Source organism: Miniopterus natalensis, chromosome 2 (genome assembly GCF_054644295.1).
Source record: "Miniopterus natalensis isolate mMinNat1 chromosome 2, mMinNat1.hap1, whole genome shotgun sequence".
Classification (NCBI taxonomy): domain Eukaryota; kingdom Metazoa; phylum Chordata; class Mammalia; order Chiroptera; family Miniopteridae; genus Miniopterus; species Miniopterus natalensis.
Genome location: NC_142082.1, coordinates 156,770,330 through 156,789,173, shown reverse-complemented (window position 1 = coordinate 156,789,173; position 18,844 = coordinate 156,770,330). Strand labels below are relative to the sequence as shown.

The following is an 18,844-nucleotide window of genomic DNA, read 5'->3' as shown; positions in this document are numbered from 1 at the left end:
AGTGCAGCTTCATTAAAGTGTATTTTTCTTAAATATTTCTCAGTACACATATTTCTGGGTAAGTGAACATCTATTAGAATTTTGGCAAGAAAAATCTTATAATGGACTTACTTCTATAGGTATATATTTCAAGCACTAACTGAAAAATATAATAAAATTTCTTTACCATCTGGAACAAAACAGTGATGGCTACTACAAGACTCAAATTCTGTTCCTATGCACAAAACCACTTTTCCGAATCACTATTATAATGCCTATCTCCCACAAGGATGCAATAAAAAACTGTTTTAAAAAGGAAAATATTCAAAATAATCTGATAATTCTCCTAAATACAATCCTCATTGAAGCTGAACATGTTTTCCCTTTTTTTAGTAGAGCTATCATCATCATTATCCAGTAAATGCCTACAGGAACTTTATAGCAGAGATTCCGCCCCCCCTTTTTTTTTTGCATGATTTAAAATGTTGTTTTAGCTCACATTGTTTAAATGCACCCTACATGAAGCAGACAGCATACACGTGGCCTATTTAGATATAAACACAAGTCAAGAGCACAAAAATGCCAAACCACAAGACATGGGAACGAGGCCACACAAGCTCAAGTTGACACCCTTTTAGTAGCTTCAGACCTATTTGAATCCTGGCATAATCTATACTTCTAGTTCAGGTATAAGTTCACTTTTTAGCCTATGGTATGATGGTAGTGGACTGGGTCTCCCCCCAAATATGTTCCTGTTTCTCCTTTGCATAAGGTGAGTTATTCTGAGTATATGCAATGGTACGACCTTATGTCTAAGTAAGAGTTCCTTTCCTGACGGGATCCATGCCTCGCCCAGCCTGCTTTGGTTGTTGAAGGAAAGATAGTGTTCCCCTCCTTGCACAGGCCTGCATTCAAGAGCTGCTGCAGATGAAAAGTAGTACAGCAGAAAGAACACAAGCTCTAGAGTCACACAGTTGTGGTGCAGAATCCCTGCAATGGCATTTCAAGGCCTGTGTGTGACACTGAAGCCAGGGGGCCTCTATGAACCTTGGTGTTACAGGTTGAATCGTATTTCCCCCAGATTCGCATGTTGAAGTCCTGACACCTGACATCTCAGAAAGGACATTTGAAAATAGGGTCATTGCAGATATAATTAGCTAAGAAGAAGTCATTAGTATGGGATCTAATCCAATATGACTGGTGTCCTTATAAAAAAGGGAAATTTGGACATGAGACAGACACTAACAGAAGAAAGACGATGTAAAGACACAGGGAGAAAATGCCATCTACAAGCCAAGAAGGGCTGGAGCAGATTCTTCTCTCACAGCCCTCAGAAAGAACCCACCCTGCTGACACCTTGATTTCAGACGTCTACCCCCAGGACTGTGAGACAATGCATTCCTGTCGTTTAAGACCCCCTGTCCACGGTACATTGTTACAGCAGCTCTAGCAAATCAATACATCTGCTTTCCTCAAATGTCAAATCCTTAACACAAGAGATTCAGGACCATTATAAAGATTAAAAATCACATGGTAGATACTTGAAAGAGAACAGGCTATATTTTATCATATAAAGTATAATATTTGAAGTATTTTTTTCATTTCTTTGAATCGTGCATCTTTCTCCATTCAGTCAGCCAAGGAGCAGGTGCATCGCCCCTCAAAAGCTTGGTGCCTCATAAACTCACCTATAACTTGGATGCAATCTCAGAATGTTGCAAAATGGTTAAAGGGAGAATCTAAATATAATTTATATTCATCTACAAAAGAATAAAGTTACATTTCATGCACACTCAGTGTCTAAACAGAGACATACCTGCCACATGCGGGGAGGCTTGTCCAAGACTTCTAAGGACCCTCTTGAAGTATGTCTTTACACCGTGGACTGATTAAAAAGCCTAGAAGAAAATTAAGAGCTAAGTCATTTAAAGGCAGATTCATGGCATGTGGAGTCAAGGTCAACTCTTTTAAACTTTAATTATTTGGGGAATACCAGCGGATGGTAATAAACGGAGCATGACAGAATAAACACCATCTATAGGACTATAGACCCTTAAATTCCACCCAGACAGGTAAGGAGCCATCAGCAGAAAAAAAGAAAACAGTGAATCTGTTCAGTTTGTTTTTGAAATCAAATGTTCCAAATCCCAGAACACATAGAAGAGAGGAATCGTAGGAAATTTAAGGTTCCCATGCTAGGAACTTGGAATTTTAAAAAATATTCAATCTGTTTCTAATGAGAGAAGAAAAATAAATCCCGGTATGGACACAGATTGTGACAGGGGTGCTACTTCAGATAGAGTGTTCACGGTGACATTGAAGCAGAGACCAGGGTGATGAGGCGGAGCCAGAGGGAGGCGCTTTCCAGGTAGAGGGAACAGGGGTACAGCAGCGCCCCCTTACCCAAGGTTGCACTGCTGGCGATTTCAGTTCCCTGTGGTCTACCGCAGTCCGAAAACATTAAATAAAAATGTTCAGAAATCAACAGTTCATAAGTTTTAAATTGCAGGCTCTTCTCACCACGCAGGCATCATACCATCTCAGGTTATCACAAGAGGGGTGAGTACGGCACAATATTTTGAGAGAGGGCATGTTCACATAGCTTTTGTTACAGTACATTGTTAGAACTGTTCTAGTTTGTCATTAGTTTTTGTTGTTAATCTCTTATTGTGCCTAATTTATCAATTAAACTTTCTCACAGATATATATATATCTGAAATATATGAAAAAACATAGTATGCACATTGTTCAGTCCTCTCCAGTTTCAGGCATCCATCTGGGGTCTCGGAATGTCTCCCGTGGATGGGGGGACTGTTGTACCAAGGCTCTGTGGGGAGAGCTCGCTAAGCACATCCAGACCACTGTGGCTGCAGGCAGCGTGATGTGCGGGAGAGAAGCTGGAAACGAATGAGGTTGTTAAGGGCCGAGGGAAGGCCTTGGGTTTCATCTGACTCCATTAGAGCGTTCTATTCTTTCTAAAGTAAGCATTTCTGTTTTAGGTAACTGTAGACTCACACGCAGCTGTGAGAAATTAACACAGAGAGGTCCCGTGTCCTCTTGACCCACTTTCTCTGAAGGGTAACATCTTGCAAAGCTCTAGTACCGCATCAACACCAAGACAATGACCCCCATAGAGTCAAGGTACAGAACACTTCCGTCACCGTAAGAATCCCGCATGCCACCTCTTCAGAGCCAGCCCACTTCCCTCCCCCCCTCCCCCCTCCTTACTGGGCACTGGCTGGAAAAGAAGTCCAATTGGCAGTCACAAAATAGTCACGGGGACGTAAAGTACAGCCCGGGGAGTACAGTCAGTAATATTGTAATAACTGTGTATGGTGTCAAAGTGAGTACTAGAAATATTGGGGGGGACACTGTAAAGTATATGATTGTCTAACCACTATACTGTACACCTGAAACGAATACAGATTAATACTGAATGCAAACTGTCATTGAAAATAAAACTTAAAAAACCCTGAAAACCATTCATCTATTCATAATTTTGTCATTCAAGAATATTATAAAAGTGAAATCCTACATTCAACGTAAGGATTTGGACATTCGTCCAGGTTGGCGTGCGCATCAACAGTTCATTCATTTTTATTGCTGGGTCGTGTTCTGTGGTGGGATCGGTCAATCATCCCCTCACTGAAGGACACGGCGATGTTCTCAGTTTGGGGTTATTATGAATAAAGCTGTTACAAACATTCATATACAGGTTTTTTGTGTGAGCGTAAGTTTTCCTTTCTCTGGGATAAATGCCCAGGAGTGCAATTGCTGCGTTGTATGGGAGGAGTATGTTCGGTTTTCTTTAAAAACCTGCCAAACTGTTTTGCGGGATGGCTGCCCCGTTTCACATCCCCCCCAGCAGTGCTTGAGTGAGCCAGTTTGAGGGCATCCTTGCCAGAGTTTGGTGGGGGCCCTAGTTTTTATTTTAGCCAGTCTGCTGTTTCCTAATGATTTCTAATGATCAATGATGTCAAATATCTTCTCATGTGCTTATTTTATATCTGTAGTATCTTCTCCCAGGATATGTTTCTTCATGCCTTTTGTCTATTTTCTAATTGGATTTATTTTTTTTTACCATAGCATTTAGAAAGTTTATATTCCTAATACCAGTCTTTTGTCAGATAAATGATTTGCAAATATTTTCTCCCAGTTTGTAGCTTGTCTTTTCACCCTCCTAAAAAGTTTTTAATTTTTATAATTTTTTTAATTTGATAAAGTTTTCAATATTGATAAATTTTAGTTTACCATTTTTTCTCTCCAATGGATGATGCTTTTGGTATAATGATGAAAACGTGTTGCCTAGCCCAAGATCATGAAGATCTTCTACTTTTTTCATAAAAGTTTTATGGCTTTAAGTTTTATATTTAAGTTTCTGACATATTTTCAGTTAATCCTTGTATAAGAATTAACACTCGGGTCAAGCTCTATGTTTTGCCTATGGATGTCCAATTGCTCGAACATCATGCTTTGAAAAGGCTGTGTCTCCTCAATTGAACTGGTTTTGCATCTTTGTCAAAACTCAGTCAGAAATATATGTGTGGGTCAATTTCTGGGTTCTCTGTTCTACTCCACTGATATACATGTCTACCCCTCTGCCAATCACACAGTCTTGATTAATGTAGCTATATAATAGATCTTGAAATTGGGTTGATTAATTCCCCCACTTTATTCTTCTATTCAAATTTCTTTGCCTTTCCATATAAATTTTAGAATAATTTTGCCTCTATCTACAAAAAAAAATCTTGCTGGGATTTTGATAGCAATCGTGCTAACCCTATATATCAGTTTGGGGAGAAGTGAAATCTTTGCTATGGTGAGTCTTCCAGTCCACGAAAGTGATGTATTTATTTATTTAGACCTTCCATCATTATTATGTGGCTTTCATCATCTAAGCCCTATATATGTTTTATTAAACTTATACCTAAATATTTAATTATTTGAGTGACTGCAAATGGTACTATATTTTTAATTTTAGTGCTATTTTTATTGCTATTATATAGGAATATAATTAATTTTTGTATGTTTATCTTATACCCAACTACTTTGCTGAATTCACTTATTAGTTTCACAAGGTTTTTTGTGTGTGTTTTTTTTTTAATTCTTTAGGATTTTCTAAATAAGTAATGACGTCACCTGCAAATAGGAACAGTTTGATTTCTTCCTTTCTTGTCTCTATGCTCTTAATTAACTTTTATTATATTTTGCACTGCCTAGAAAGTTGAGCACGATGTTGAATAAGAGTGTTGAGTGCAGACATTCTTGACTTTGCTCCTGATCCGAGGGGAAAGAATTCAGTCTCACATAATTAAGAGTAATGTTAGTTGTAGATTTTTATGTGTTTTTTTAATGATATTCTATGACAAGTTGAGAAAGTTCTGTTCCTATTTTCCTGAGTTTTTTTGTGTGTGTGTGTTTTTTATCGTGAATGGGTGTTGAATTTTGTTAAATGTGGTTTTTTGTTCGTTTGGTTTGGTTTTTGCATGAGTTCATAGGACCATGTGCTTGTTTCTTCTTTAACTTGCTAACATGAGGAATCACGACGATGGTTTTTTTCCTGCCTCGAGTCCCTGGAATAAATGAAATCCCCAATCGGTCCTGGTCTATAATTTTTAAAAATACATTGCTGAATTCTGTCTGCTACTATTTTGTTAAGGCTTTCTGGGTCTGTATTCATGAAGGAATACAGTGTCTAGCTTTCTTTTTTTGTATTGTCTTTGTCTGAGTTTGGCGCCTAGACTTCTAGATTAGCTCGTGTAGAGGAGGCATTACTTCTCTAAATGTTAGAATTCTCTAGTGAAACCATCTGGGACTGGGTATTTATTTTTTGGAAGTTTATAAATTACAGATTCAGTGTCCTTAATAGTTATAAGACTATTCAAATGATCTATTTAATATTGAATGAGTTGTGGTACTTTGTGTTTTTTGAGGAATTGGTCTATTTCATCAAAATTGTCAAATTTATGGGTGTAGAGTTGTCTGTAGTGATAAACACTTTCTCAATCCTGATACTGATAATTTGTCTCTTTTCTCTTTTTTCTTTGTCAGTCTTCTAGAGGTTTGTTAATTTTATCAATCTTTTCAAATAACCAGATTTTAAAAATTGATCATGTTTCTCTTTTCAATGTTATTGACTTTTGCTCTTATTATTATTTCCTCCCTTCTGCTTGCTCTGTTTTCTCTAATTTCTTGAGGTGGGACCTTAGATGATTGATTCGAGACTTTTTCTAATGTATTCCTTTAATGTTATAAACTTCCGTTTAAGCACTTCTCTATCTGGGATCCACAAATTTGAATGTTGTATTTTTATTTTCACTCAGTCAGTGTATTTTTACATCCCTTGAGGCTTCCTATTTGACCAGTGGATTATTCATAGTGTAGGCTGCCTAGTTTCTGAGTGTTCAGAGATTTTCCTGTTACCTTCTTGTTATTGATTTTTAATTTGATTCTATGGTGGTCAAAGATTGTATTCCGTATGACTTTAATTCTTTTAAATTTGTTGAGAAGTGGTCTCTGGTTCAGCATAGGTTCTGTCTTGGTGTATGTTCCATGGTGACATGAGAAGAATGTGTGTCCTGCTGCTATTAGGTGAAGCATCAATTAGAGTCTGTTGGTTACAGATGTTGAGTTTTCTATGTCCTTGTTGATTTTGTATCTAGTTTTCTATCGATTGATGAATAGGGGTGCTGAAATCTTCAGCTATATTTGTGAACTTGTCGGTTTCTCTTTTTAAATCTGTCATTTTTTGCTTCATGTATTTTGCAGCTTAGTGATTTAGCGCATGCACGCTCAGAATTGCCATTCTTTTTGATGGAGCAACTTTTTGATCATATACAATATTCTTCTCTGTCACTGGTAATTTTCTTTCCTCTAAAGTCTACTGTATCTAATATTAATAATAGCAATTCCTGATTTCTTTTTATTAATGTTTGCATGATATATCTTTATCCATCCTTTTACTTTCAACCTGTCTATATCATTATAATTGAAGAGAATTTCTTATAGACAGCATATACTTTGGACATATTTTTTTAATATACTCTGACAATACATCTTTTCATTGTACTTTGACCACTTACATTTAATGTAATTAATAATATGTTAGAACTTAAATCTGCAATATGTTTCTGTTTTTTCTCTTTTTCATTTCTGTTTTCTTTTTCCTTCCTTTGTGCAACATTTTTTTTTGTAATTCAATTTTGGTTTATCTACAGTGTTTTTGAATGTCTCTTCGTACAGCTTTTGTAGTGGTTGTTTTAGGTAAGACATACATATAGATAATTTATCATAGTCTGATGGTGTCATCAGTTTACCAGTTTGAGTGAAGTATGTCATGATTCATACCCTATTGAATAAGTCTGCAAATTGGTGAGAGGACCAAACCAAAAATGTAAACATCAGAAAAAATGTAGCCATGTGAGATATTCTTCCTGTTTTCCCCCAAACTCTCCTGTCTTTTCCCCATCTAGAACTACACATGCTGTCATATCTCCACTACAAAGAGAACTAAGAAATTAATTGGGATTAGTGAGGGGGGAAAAATAAAGAAAACCTGACTGATTTAAAACACCAAGATTTCTGTCATGATGTATACTATTTTGCATAGACAAATTTAAAGAAAATATCTGAGAGGATGTGTTTTCTAACATATTAAAGTGAATAGAAATCTGAAAATATCTGAAGTCTGATCAAAATTTTCCATTTGTTTTATTTATCGTGGATATGGACTATCAACAATTCATAATCTGTTAAAATTATACAGAGGCTTAACAATTACCTAGGTTATCGTTCACCTTTGATAGAAAACACATTTGAGAGAGATAAAGTTAACTTGCACAAGGTCATAAGCAAGCAACAGAGGTAAGCCTAGAACTGAGGTCTGATGGTACTGAGCTATGCAGTGAGGAATAAAAATATTAATTTTTATCAAAAGTATGTCAACAATCTGCTTGAGAATACAGTTATGCTTCATTTTCTGAAGGAAGGCAAAATAAGAAAGAACATGGCAGATGGGATATCATCACTCATCCACACTGGAATCTAACCAGGACACCGGGGTTTAAACTTATCCACTTGCCAAAAGTATCAATTGATAACAAATAAATGGCCCAACCACCGATATTACTGCAGACACTGGCCCACAAGAGGTTCCAAAAATGAAATTTTAAAAGTTAGCATGTCCTTTTACATTGTGTATCAGTGAATTTTCCCCCCAACTACTCCGGTTACCACAGAGTGGCAAATTTGAAGGACACTGGCATATTTTCCACATTATGAATTTTTCCTCACTTTAGATGTAAAAACATTTGAGTGTGTGCAAAAGGGACCATTCCCAATTTCCAAAATATTTTTTATGCTCCCTGACTCATTTTAGAAAAGATCAAACCTTTAGCTTGTAGCCCTGAGTGACAGACTTCCCCTTTTAGTCATGAATCTATGATCCAAACTGTAGAAAAAGTTCTCACTCTATATCTCCCATTTACATTCACAGTCAGATACTATACTTAAGTAAGAGTTTTATTTACTTGGACTCAAATCCATTACTTTTTTTCCTTTATTTTTACTCATTTCTTTTCTCTGAAATGTATCCCAGTATTTTTATTAGCCTTGAGCATGCAAACATACAGATCTGTGAATTGATGAGATCTTCCTATTCTTTTTAGAATAGATTTGCTTTGATTAAATGTCTAAATTGCCTCTACTTAGATGCTTTCTATATTTGAACAAATGCCTGATCTTTCTGGAAAAAAAAATAATAATAAAAATAATCCTTTAACAGCTGACCTCCTGGCCAACTACACACACATATTGTGTTTACTCCAGGGAACAACTCGGATCACAAGCTAACTTGGGTTCCTTGACCTGATGCCAGCAGAGGGTAAACGTGCTAATGCTCTGCACCAAAGTGAGAATTCCAATGCCCTTCCATTCCGGCTCAGTGGGCTGCCAGTGACAGAGCACAGTTCAGCATCAGGTGTAGAGAGCCGTCTGCCTTCCACTCAACCAGCGGAGCCACACGGGGTCAGGAGCCGGTCAGGAAGAAGCGAAGGTGCTAAACACCCCAACAGGGAAGTATCCGACTCAGAAAGAAAACATTAAGCTATACAGCTGCTGCTGTGTCCAACTCTTTAACCAGACAGAACTTCCACACTACTAGACTCTTTTGACAAGAGGAGAGGAGGTTGCAGAATCTGTATTCACACATCCAATGTCGTGCTCTCACCACGTGCCCATGGTGCTCCCTTGTCAACAGAGAGTTTACCCTTGCCTGTTTCTCTTTTTCAGGATTTCTACTCCAAATCCCCAGCACACTTAGAGCAGTGATCTCAGCGGCATTTGTGCAGCCGACGCAAATTATATTTCCTGAAGATGGAATGGAAAGGAAAAGAAGTGTAAAAGCCCCAAAGTGACAGCTAAAACCGTAACAGCTAATGAAAGCTCCTGACATTTTTCAGTAGTTTGCTGTGTAAATGCCCCCTGCTAATTTAGAAAAGACTCTGTGGTTTATGACATGAAAAGGTAAATCAGATATACCCCTATGCTGATGTTCATGGCCTGAAGATGAAACTATGCTTTACCAGTTAAAAATCAGTAGGTGAGCAGACCAAGTACCTTCACTATAGACCATGAACTGTTAATAGGATGATAATCTATAACTCCATTTTTCATTGTTTATAGGCCACCTTTCAACATAAAAGGACTCATTCCCCTTCCCAGCCACAGTATTGCCATAGGTTAAGTGTAAACTCTAAGATAACTGACTTTTGGTTTGGATAAGAAAACATATAGCATTTTAATGCATTCTATAACACAAAGTCATTATCCCTGATTAGAAGCCAAAATCGTGGGAAAACACCAAATTCTATATTCTAAAACCAAAAAGTGATCCCAAATTAACCCCTCAGGCTGACATAGTAAAGACTGAATGGATAAAGACAGTAAGAACTACATACCGGTCGGTGGATTTGGCTGGTAAAGTCTGTTTCATCCTAAAGCTCTTAGCCCAACTGGAGAGTGCAGAGTAAAACAGTATTATTCGAGCCACCTCTACAAATAGGATGAAATTCCTTGTCCTCATATTAGTGTCATAGAAAGTTCAACCTATCTCTGAGTACAAAGTCAAATTAAATATATTGTTGAGCAATAATCTGCAACGTACTTTGTTAGATGGTGTGGAGAAAACAAAGTCATTAAAACTTATTAATAAAGGAGCTGTGATCTAAGGACTTCAAAGTTGGAAAAGTCATTAGCAGAGAAGGAACGAAAGTGAGGAATGCATTCCAGAATGTTAGGAAACAGGTTGTAATCACAAAACATATGTTTGCGTGTTAATGTACAAAAAAATTAAATAGCACCTGAAGCACAATAATGTCCAAAATTATAGAAAACTCATCTTAGACATCTGAATTCCTTGGGTCAGGAGAGGAAGGGGAAGCCTTAGAGCTGCAGTGAAGCAGTGGGTGGTCTCTGGGAGGCACTGAGGGGGAGGAAGAACCGGAAGAACAGGGCCTGCTGGCAGGCCCAAGCAAGAGCAGGGCAGGCTGGGGGTTTTGGAAGGAGCCAGAGATAACAGGACCCGTACACTTTCATCTCAGGAGCTCTAAGAATCAGAGCTTCAGCATCTGCAGCTCACTCTACCCTGTTTTTTTTTTGTTTTTTTTGCTCCTCAGGTTTGGCCAAGTGTCTTTCCATTGACCGATCTTGAACTAGCCCGTGTAAAATACTCATGAATCTCCACTTTCTACCCAGTTACCTCTGCAGGCAATGGAGGGAGATTTCAGTGGCCAATCTGCTTCTGCTCAGAAAATGTCTCTCCACTGACAACATCTGAAATCTCTTTGTCAAGTATAGTGTCTTTGGAGCCACAAAAAGTTATGAAAGTATTCAAATGAAAAGATCTGAATAGAGTAACATCGTGACTGAAACGCAGCCTGAGGAAAGCAAATCCAGTCACTCAATTAGCATGCAATTATTTTCAGATAAGCATTCACTTCCTGATTTGGCAAAAGACATGAAATTGTATGAGGAAGTAGGGGCACTGAGTATCTGAAGAGGCCTCCCACTGAAGATACATATATAAGGTCCATACAGTATACAGGTTATTTTTATTTTGAGCACTGATGCTCAGTTTAATAAAAATACTGTAATTATAGCAAAGTAGTTACTAGCATAAACTCTGGAGTTTATGCTGGGTTGAATCTTTCTCGCTGGGTGATTTGGGGCAAATTACTTAATCTCTAAGCCCGGCTCTTATCTATAAATTAGAAATAGTACTTATCAGAGTAATTGTTATTCAGAATCTTGTTGAAAAATCATGATGCCCCAATTCTCAGACTTCATGGTTTAAATAGGTTGGCCCACACCCCCACTTGAACTTTAGGCATCACTGCTTAGGCCTGAGAAATCTTTGAGCAGTTCTGGGAAGCTACGTGGGGATCCCCACCACCCCAACAATTTCTGGAAAGATCTCTCGATACCTCTTTCTCTGTCTCTCCCTCCCCCCTCCTTCCTTCTTTCCTGCTTCCCTCTTTTCCTCATCTCTCTGTGACTGAGGTTATTGAGAGCCATTCAAACCTGAAAAAGTCAATCAAGAGGAAAGCAAAGCTAAGACATGGGACAACAGAGTAAGAGATGGACGCCTGGAGATACCCTGTGATCTTAAAGGTTATTTTCTGCTAAAGTACTGTAGTAGGCAGTTAGACAGAAGGTCATCAGGGTTGAAAGCCCCAGGTGCATAGCATAGGACAACTGTAGGGTGGGACCTTGTCCCCAGGGTGGCCTTTCCTCCCCTAGCATACCCCTAGCATATCGCTGGTTGTGTGATTTGGATCCCCTGACCTTTCCTCCCTAGAGATAACATCTAGGCCTCAGTTGTATTTCAGCTCCAGGCTCAGAAAAGCAACAAAACCAACCACAGCTGACCTCAGGACGGGCTGCATTGACTAATGACCCCCTGCCCTGGTGCCGGCCATCAACCAGTGGAGACCACAATCCTGAAAGGACACACCTGGAAACTGCTGAATATTCTACTAAGATCTTCCCCTGGGACCTCCCCTAAAATCTCCTCCCCTAAAACCCTGAGGACAGAGGACCCAGTGCTCTCCCTCCCGGAAGCAAGCCGTGCCTTTCCCTTTCCTTTCTCCCTCCTCCTCCCCCCAGATGCTGTTACCATTACCTTCCTCACTTTCAAGCACCAAGGCCCTTTCCTTTGCCTCTGTAACTTATTTCCTAAACCCATTTCTTCTAGCAATTGCTTCTTCTACCTCTGTGATTTACCCAATAAATGTTCTCTTATAGTATGAGTCTTGGCTCTGAATTCTTTCCTAGCCAGAACCCAAGTACCGAGGTTGTTGAACCCGGGTCCAATGTGACCCCACCAGTCTAACACCTGGTGCCGTTCCTGCCGCCTACAACAATACCACTATATTCCCATTCTGGCTTCAACTTTTCTGAGACAGGTTTTTGTCTAATCTACTGCATGGATATTTTTGTGTGCGTGTGAGGAAGAAATGAGATAATGCCCATAAAGTATTTGTTTTGGTCATATAACAAATGCTTAATAAATGTGAGCTATTTTTTATGTCCAGAATGAGAGGTTCTTTAAACTTCATCTTCCAAGATGACTACATGAAAAAAAATTTTTAATGGGGCTCATTAAGATATCAGGGTTTTTATTTTCAAAGTCATAATTAATAATAGATATTAATAATAGCTCAAAAACATAGAATAAAAAAGTCTCAAAAGGCAGCAGATGATCTAAACAACAAATGAACTGATTAAAAAATAACAACGTCATCAGAGGGAAGAGTAAAAACATCCTGAGGCCTGGCTTGTCACCAAAGGCTTCATAGACATAGTATTTGAGCTGGGTTTTGAGGAACAGGAAAGAACTGGGAGGTTGGAGAGCAGAGCAGACAATATTCCAGGAATAGATTTAGAAAAATATGAATGGTGGTGCTGGAGCCCAGGACACTCTTTGACCTAGAACAGAGTTTGAGAAAAGCCATGGAAGAACAGCTGGAACAAAAAGCTCAATGGGAATGACAGCTCTTACAGGCAAGTTTAATTGCATTTTGCAAAAGTTGGTCTTCACTGAGCTCATCTAGAGCTACAAAGGAATGCCATTAGGTTGCTCATGCAATTCATACTTGGTGAAATTTTTAAAATAATAAAAATCAGAGAAATTGTTTGAAAGATTTTTATCGCCAAATCACATATCTTTGGCTACATTATATCATATTGTTATTTTCTACTTTCTTACTCCAACTGTAATTGTTCATTATTTTACTCATGCTCTAAAGACAAACAAATGAACATATACAAATATATATACAAATAAGCTCTAAGGCATAATGTAATAGTTATTGTGGTTTTCTACTAAATATTCTTTCCTCAGCATGTAAGAGCTGTGCAGTGTGAGGGAGTGAACCCAACCTCTGGGCTGGGTCCTGCTAAATTTAAGGCAACCATGGTAATCCCATCCTTGTTACCAGTGGTTAGTTGGTGAACCCACGTCTATGCCAATCTATCAACAGCATTTCCCTGCAAACATAGTTGGGATCCAGGAAGGGACATATGATGCTATGTGGGCCAATAAAACGTGAGATTTGCTTCTGGAAAAGACATTTTCTCATTGTTAAGAGAGAGGCCTCAAAAAAGATGCTCTCTTCCTCAAACTCTATGGTTATGAGGCCTGGAACTGCAGATGCCATCTGATTTCAATTAAAGAATAAAGCTGACATACGGAGTTATGAAGGGCAGAGTTCAGGGAACTGCAGAGAGAAGATGCTGAAAGCACTGGACAAAGTGAACCAAATAATCTACTCTACCTCTAATATCTGGCTATTTGAAATATTTTCTTTCTTTATAACTAAATCTGGTTGGACATTTTTTAAAAACTACCCTAATTTCTGCCCAGCCAGCATGGCTCAGCAGTTGAGCATTGACCTATGATCCATGAGATCATGGTTTGATTCCGGGTCAGGGCATATGCCTGGGTTGCAGGCTCAGTCCCCAGGGGGGATGTGCAGGAGGCAGCTGATCAATGGTTCTCTCATCATTGATATTTCTCTCTCTCTCTCCCCCTCTCCCTTCCTCTCTCTGAAATCAATAAAGATATATTTTTTTAAGAAATTAGGGTAGTTTTAAATTTAATTTTATTATTATTATTATTTTTAAATATGTCTATTGATTTCAGAGAGAGGAAGGGAGGCGGAGCGAGAGAAACATCAATGATGAGAGTCATTGATCAGCTGCCTCTTGCACGCCCCCTACTGGGGATCGAGCCCGAAACCTGGGCATGTGCCTTGACTAGGAATCAAACCATGACCTCCTGGATCCCAGGTCAATGCTCAACCGCTGAGCCATGCCTGGCCGAGCTACCCTAATTTCTTATAAAAGTACTCTAATGACCGAGTATTTTTGTATCATTTGCAAATGGCTGTGATCCAATAATATACCTAATCTCATGGCCCTCTTGTAAGTCTTAGAGCCTCCAGAAGATTCCAAAAAGTGGAAATCAGGACAGGTAAACCTATGGAATGGAGGATCCAGATGCATTTGAAATCACCAGTCCAGGTGATCCATTTCATATAAGCAAACACCATCCTCTGAAAAGAGGAGTCAGTTATCAAAGTCACCCAGACTGGTCCAGGCATTCTTGTCAAATGAGGACACTCCAAAACTGTACCTAACTAGGGTTCTAATAAACACAAAAACTTTAGATCCCACAACTCTACCCTTCTTCTTTCCTCCTACACAAATGGTATGAGCAGGGGCATTTTATTCTGGGGTCATATTAGTTTAAAGAGTTCTTTATAGATGAGGCCCAGCCTGAAAAGGGTTTTCTGAACAAGCAAATATTACTGACCCTGACTTTCTGTTTCATTGCCAAATGATGTGTTGGGGTGTAATCTATAGGAGTGCAATTAACCATTTAAGCCAACTATGATATGGGCTATATTCATTTGGTAAACTGATGATAATTCTGCTAGTGTTTACTCCCTTAATTAAAAAAAAAAACTATATATATATATATAAAAACATATATATATATATATATATATATATATATATATATATATATATATATGTGTGTTTTTATTGACCTTAGAGAGAGAGGAAGAAGGGAGAGAGAGAGAGAAACATAGATTGGTTGCCTCCCGCATGCACCCCGACCAGGGATCCAGCTGCAACTTGGGCATATGCCCTGACCAGACTCGAACCAGCTACCTTTCCTTCCGGAGCATGGAATGATGCTCAACAAACTGAGCCACACTGGCCAGGACTCCCTTAATTTTTTAAAAATAATTTTTAGATGTTTAACTACAGAAACATATGAGTAATATAATGTATATGGCAACTCTGAAGAAATTACTATAGCAGATAAGCATTGGTAAATGGTGACCAATATAAAACAATCATGCTAAAAAATAAAAGTAGAACTCTATGAGTAAGAGGCTGTACAGACAGTAACTTGTATAAGGTTTGATCACCAGTAGTCAAAAGAGAGCCAAGTATAAGTAGAAACTGTGAAAAAAAGACTGTCCACAGCATCACACCAAAGAAATACTAAGATCAGAAATATTTTAAATGTATACCTTCTGTTGACAGCTAGAAGATGACACTCTTCCTTGGTTGAAATATGGTTCTAAATTTCTAATATACTTCATACATATTAAGACAATTTTATTTATTTTTAATACTCACCTGAGAATATGTTTTTATTTATTTTAGAGAAAGAGGAAGGGAGAAAGAGAGATAAATCAATGTGAGAGAGAAACATTGATCGGTTGCCTCCCGTACGTGCCCTGACTGGGATCAAACCCATAACCGTTTTGGTGTATGAGACAACACTCCATCCAACTGAGCCACCGGCCAGGGCTACATTAGGACAATTTTAAATGCCTTTGTTTTGACATGAAATTTGATATCTCAAAAGTAATACTTGAGTACTGCAGGTGAAAATTCTAAGCATATAAAATAGCACTGTCTATTTAGGCCTATAAATAGTGACCAAGACAATAGCAAAGAACATACCTAGTATCACAAAACAAGGTTTCTTGGCTAATGGATGGAGGCAGGGTACGTATAAAATGCACCTAGAACATTTTGACATACCAGATACCAACAAAGCAAGCACAGATGACTACAGTTATGTCAAAAGCATTCAGGTGCCACCTGAAAGGGTTTCCATTGGTCAAAGATGAGACAATTTGAGCTTCAACACCAATAAGAATTGTAATAGATCACACTCATCAAACATGCTTAAATTCATTATTTCATGATGATACTTAAAAGAAATTACTCAGTTATCTTCTGAGGATGACAGGAAGCTATTGCACCTAAGTGGTAAAATACCCCCCACTTCCATGTCAAACACATCCCTGTTCTCCTCTTGTTTGCTATACAGAAAAGTTAAATAGGATACAAACTTTTGTTACTGGATAAACACCTATTAGCTGAAAATATTCTTCTTTGTTGAAAAAGATAATGGGGCATTCATTACACTAAAAGTGTGCTCTCTTTTCTTTGCAGATCCTATCAGAATGAGTGAAAGAATGTACTGATTCTAATGTTTCCTTCTTTTACAAATCGAACAACCTCCTTTCCAAACCATTAGCTTCATTTAATGTCACCAACCCTTATCAAACCTGGACAAAGGATATTCTTCGGAGATGTTTACCCTTATTGCAGGTTGGTCACAGCTACAATTTAAAAGCTCACTCTAATCCCATCTCTGAAGGTGCCTACACAGTGACAAGGTGAAATCTGTTCCATAAAATCCAAAAATAGGAAGGTCCATGGATGTCTAGGCAAATGGGTATATCAATGCTTACTGTTTTTAATGAAAATCATTCATTACACTCCTTGCTATAGTTTTACCACACATCATGAGTGGTGTTTCATATTTCAAAGATATCCTCAAATAAATGGAATAAATCAGTACTGGATATAATCAATATTACTAACATAAATTAATATCTGGTTCTCTTATCTATTTTACATCCTGATGAAATTGGGAGTGACCCTGTGATTAGTCCTAGCAAAGAAACAGAAGTGCTGTTTATCACTTTGGTAATAAAGTATTGAATTGTTACTCCTCAACTCTGCAGCCTCCCTTCCCTGGGCTGGGAAGCAGGTGTATATGGAAATACTCTGAATTCAAAGTCTGGAAAGCTAACCCAGCTTATGGACGATAGCTGACCTGCTAAATCACCTGAACTCACAACAGAGCTTGTAAATGAGATTTTAAGGTTGTTCATAACAGCAGCATAACTTATTCTAACCCAAATGAGGTGCTACAATTTGATATTTTTCTCAAAAATACTTTCCACGGAGATCTAATAAAACTACCCACGTATATTGATTTATTGAGGTCAACCAAATTAGTTGGATCATAGAAATGTAAGAAATTACAATGAATATTTGCAGGATTGTGAATTGTTTGAAAATGTTAACTATATTTGATAAATCATGCCTAATAACAATAAAACAGCAAATCTGTACCCATGTAAATAGAAATTTATTCTAAGACTTCTCTACTGACACAGAGAATGGTATGAATATCATGTGCAGTAGCCACTCCAAGCCTAATTCTACCTTAAGAACTATGGAAGGACATAGGTAAAAAGCAGTGGTTGATGACATTTATAAAATCTCTTAAGTCTCAACTGATTCTGAAAGAAACTGATAAGGCTTATATTTTCTTGACCTCCTAATCCTTGGAACCCAAAGTACTTAGTAAATAAAATTTGTCTTCTATGACTCCCTCAAATCTACTAGCTCTGGTTGATCTAGTATATGACATCAAGGAATACTGAAAGTATAGAAGTCCATTGTGAGATTTTAATAAGAGAAATTCCAAAACTTTTGTTTGATGCCTTCTCTATATAGAAATACAAGAGAGCTTTTAAAGTGGAACTTTGTATCTCTCCTTACACAGAGAGCATTTCATCTAGCAAACAGTATGTAAAAATCATACAACATTCCTAGGAAATATAATCACCTTTTACCCAAATCCTCAACAATCAACAATTTGAAATACCATTGCCTGCTGAACACATGGGTATTTACCCGGGTCATGAACTAAAATGGTAATTGTCCCAAATATTTCTAGTCATTTGATGGGTGCCATAGGAGCTTAAATAGACATGGTGGTGACAGCAATGTATGGACTACTGATTTGAGTATCCACAAAGGTGTCCTACGAGGTCTGCTAGCCCAAAATGACCTGGTGGCTTTTGAGATGTGCAGGTACCATCTGACACTACACAGTAATGATAGGGCTGCATGGAAAGAGGAGATAAGAGCTCCAGTATGCATCTTTGGCAGGAAAATCCACAACATTTCATTTTTTTAAAAAAAGACAGTGGGCAATAATTACACAGTTTAATTATTCCTTTGGGTTCCACAAAGAGCTAAAAAAATATGAAATCACCAGCCACCAATCTGCTACCTGTGGCAGCTGAAATATATTATAGTGGAATTTTAGGGCAAATATTGAAATGAGCATGTCCAACTTGTTTCGAAAAGAATCTCCAATCTAAGGAGAATTGACAGCATAGCTTTAAAAACAGATAAAGAACTGCCTCAAGGATCTGTCTTGCTTCCTTACTTTTTAAAACTAATACCTTCATTTGCATAGTAATAACCCAATTATTGTAAGATTAGGTGACTGGAATCTCATTATTGCTATTTCCACAAAACAGTCAATATTCTATTCAATACCTTTTAATGTTACGCACCTTAAAGCATAATTATTTCAATATACCCTCATTCATCTTTAATGTAATTTTCTTTTTTTAAAAAAACACCTTGCTATAATTGTTGGTTTTTTGGAATATATTAGGGTTTAAACAAG

General features: G+C 37.8%; 1 protein-coding gene across 2 annotated transcripts in view; it reads right to left on the bottom strand.

Annotated features, from left to right (window-relative positions):
• SOX5 (SRY-box transcription factor 5) overlaps positions 1-18,844 on the bottom strand; it is an 898,547-nt gene that overhangs the window by 757,896 nt on the left and 121,807 nt on the right. For both annotated transcript variants that reach the window (XM_016197392.2, XM_087814757.1), the window contains exon 2: positions 1,796-1,877. The gene's annotated coding sequence lies outside the window, so the exon portion shown is untranslated. The remainder of the gene's footprint in view (positions 1-1,795; positions 1,878-18,844) is intronic.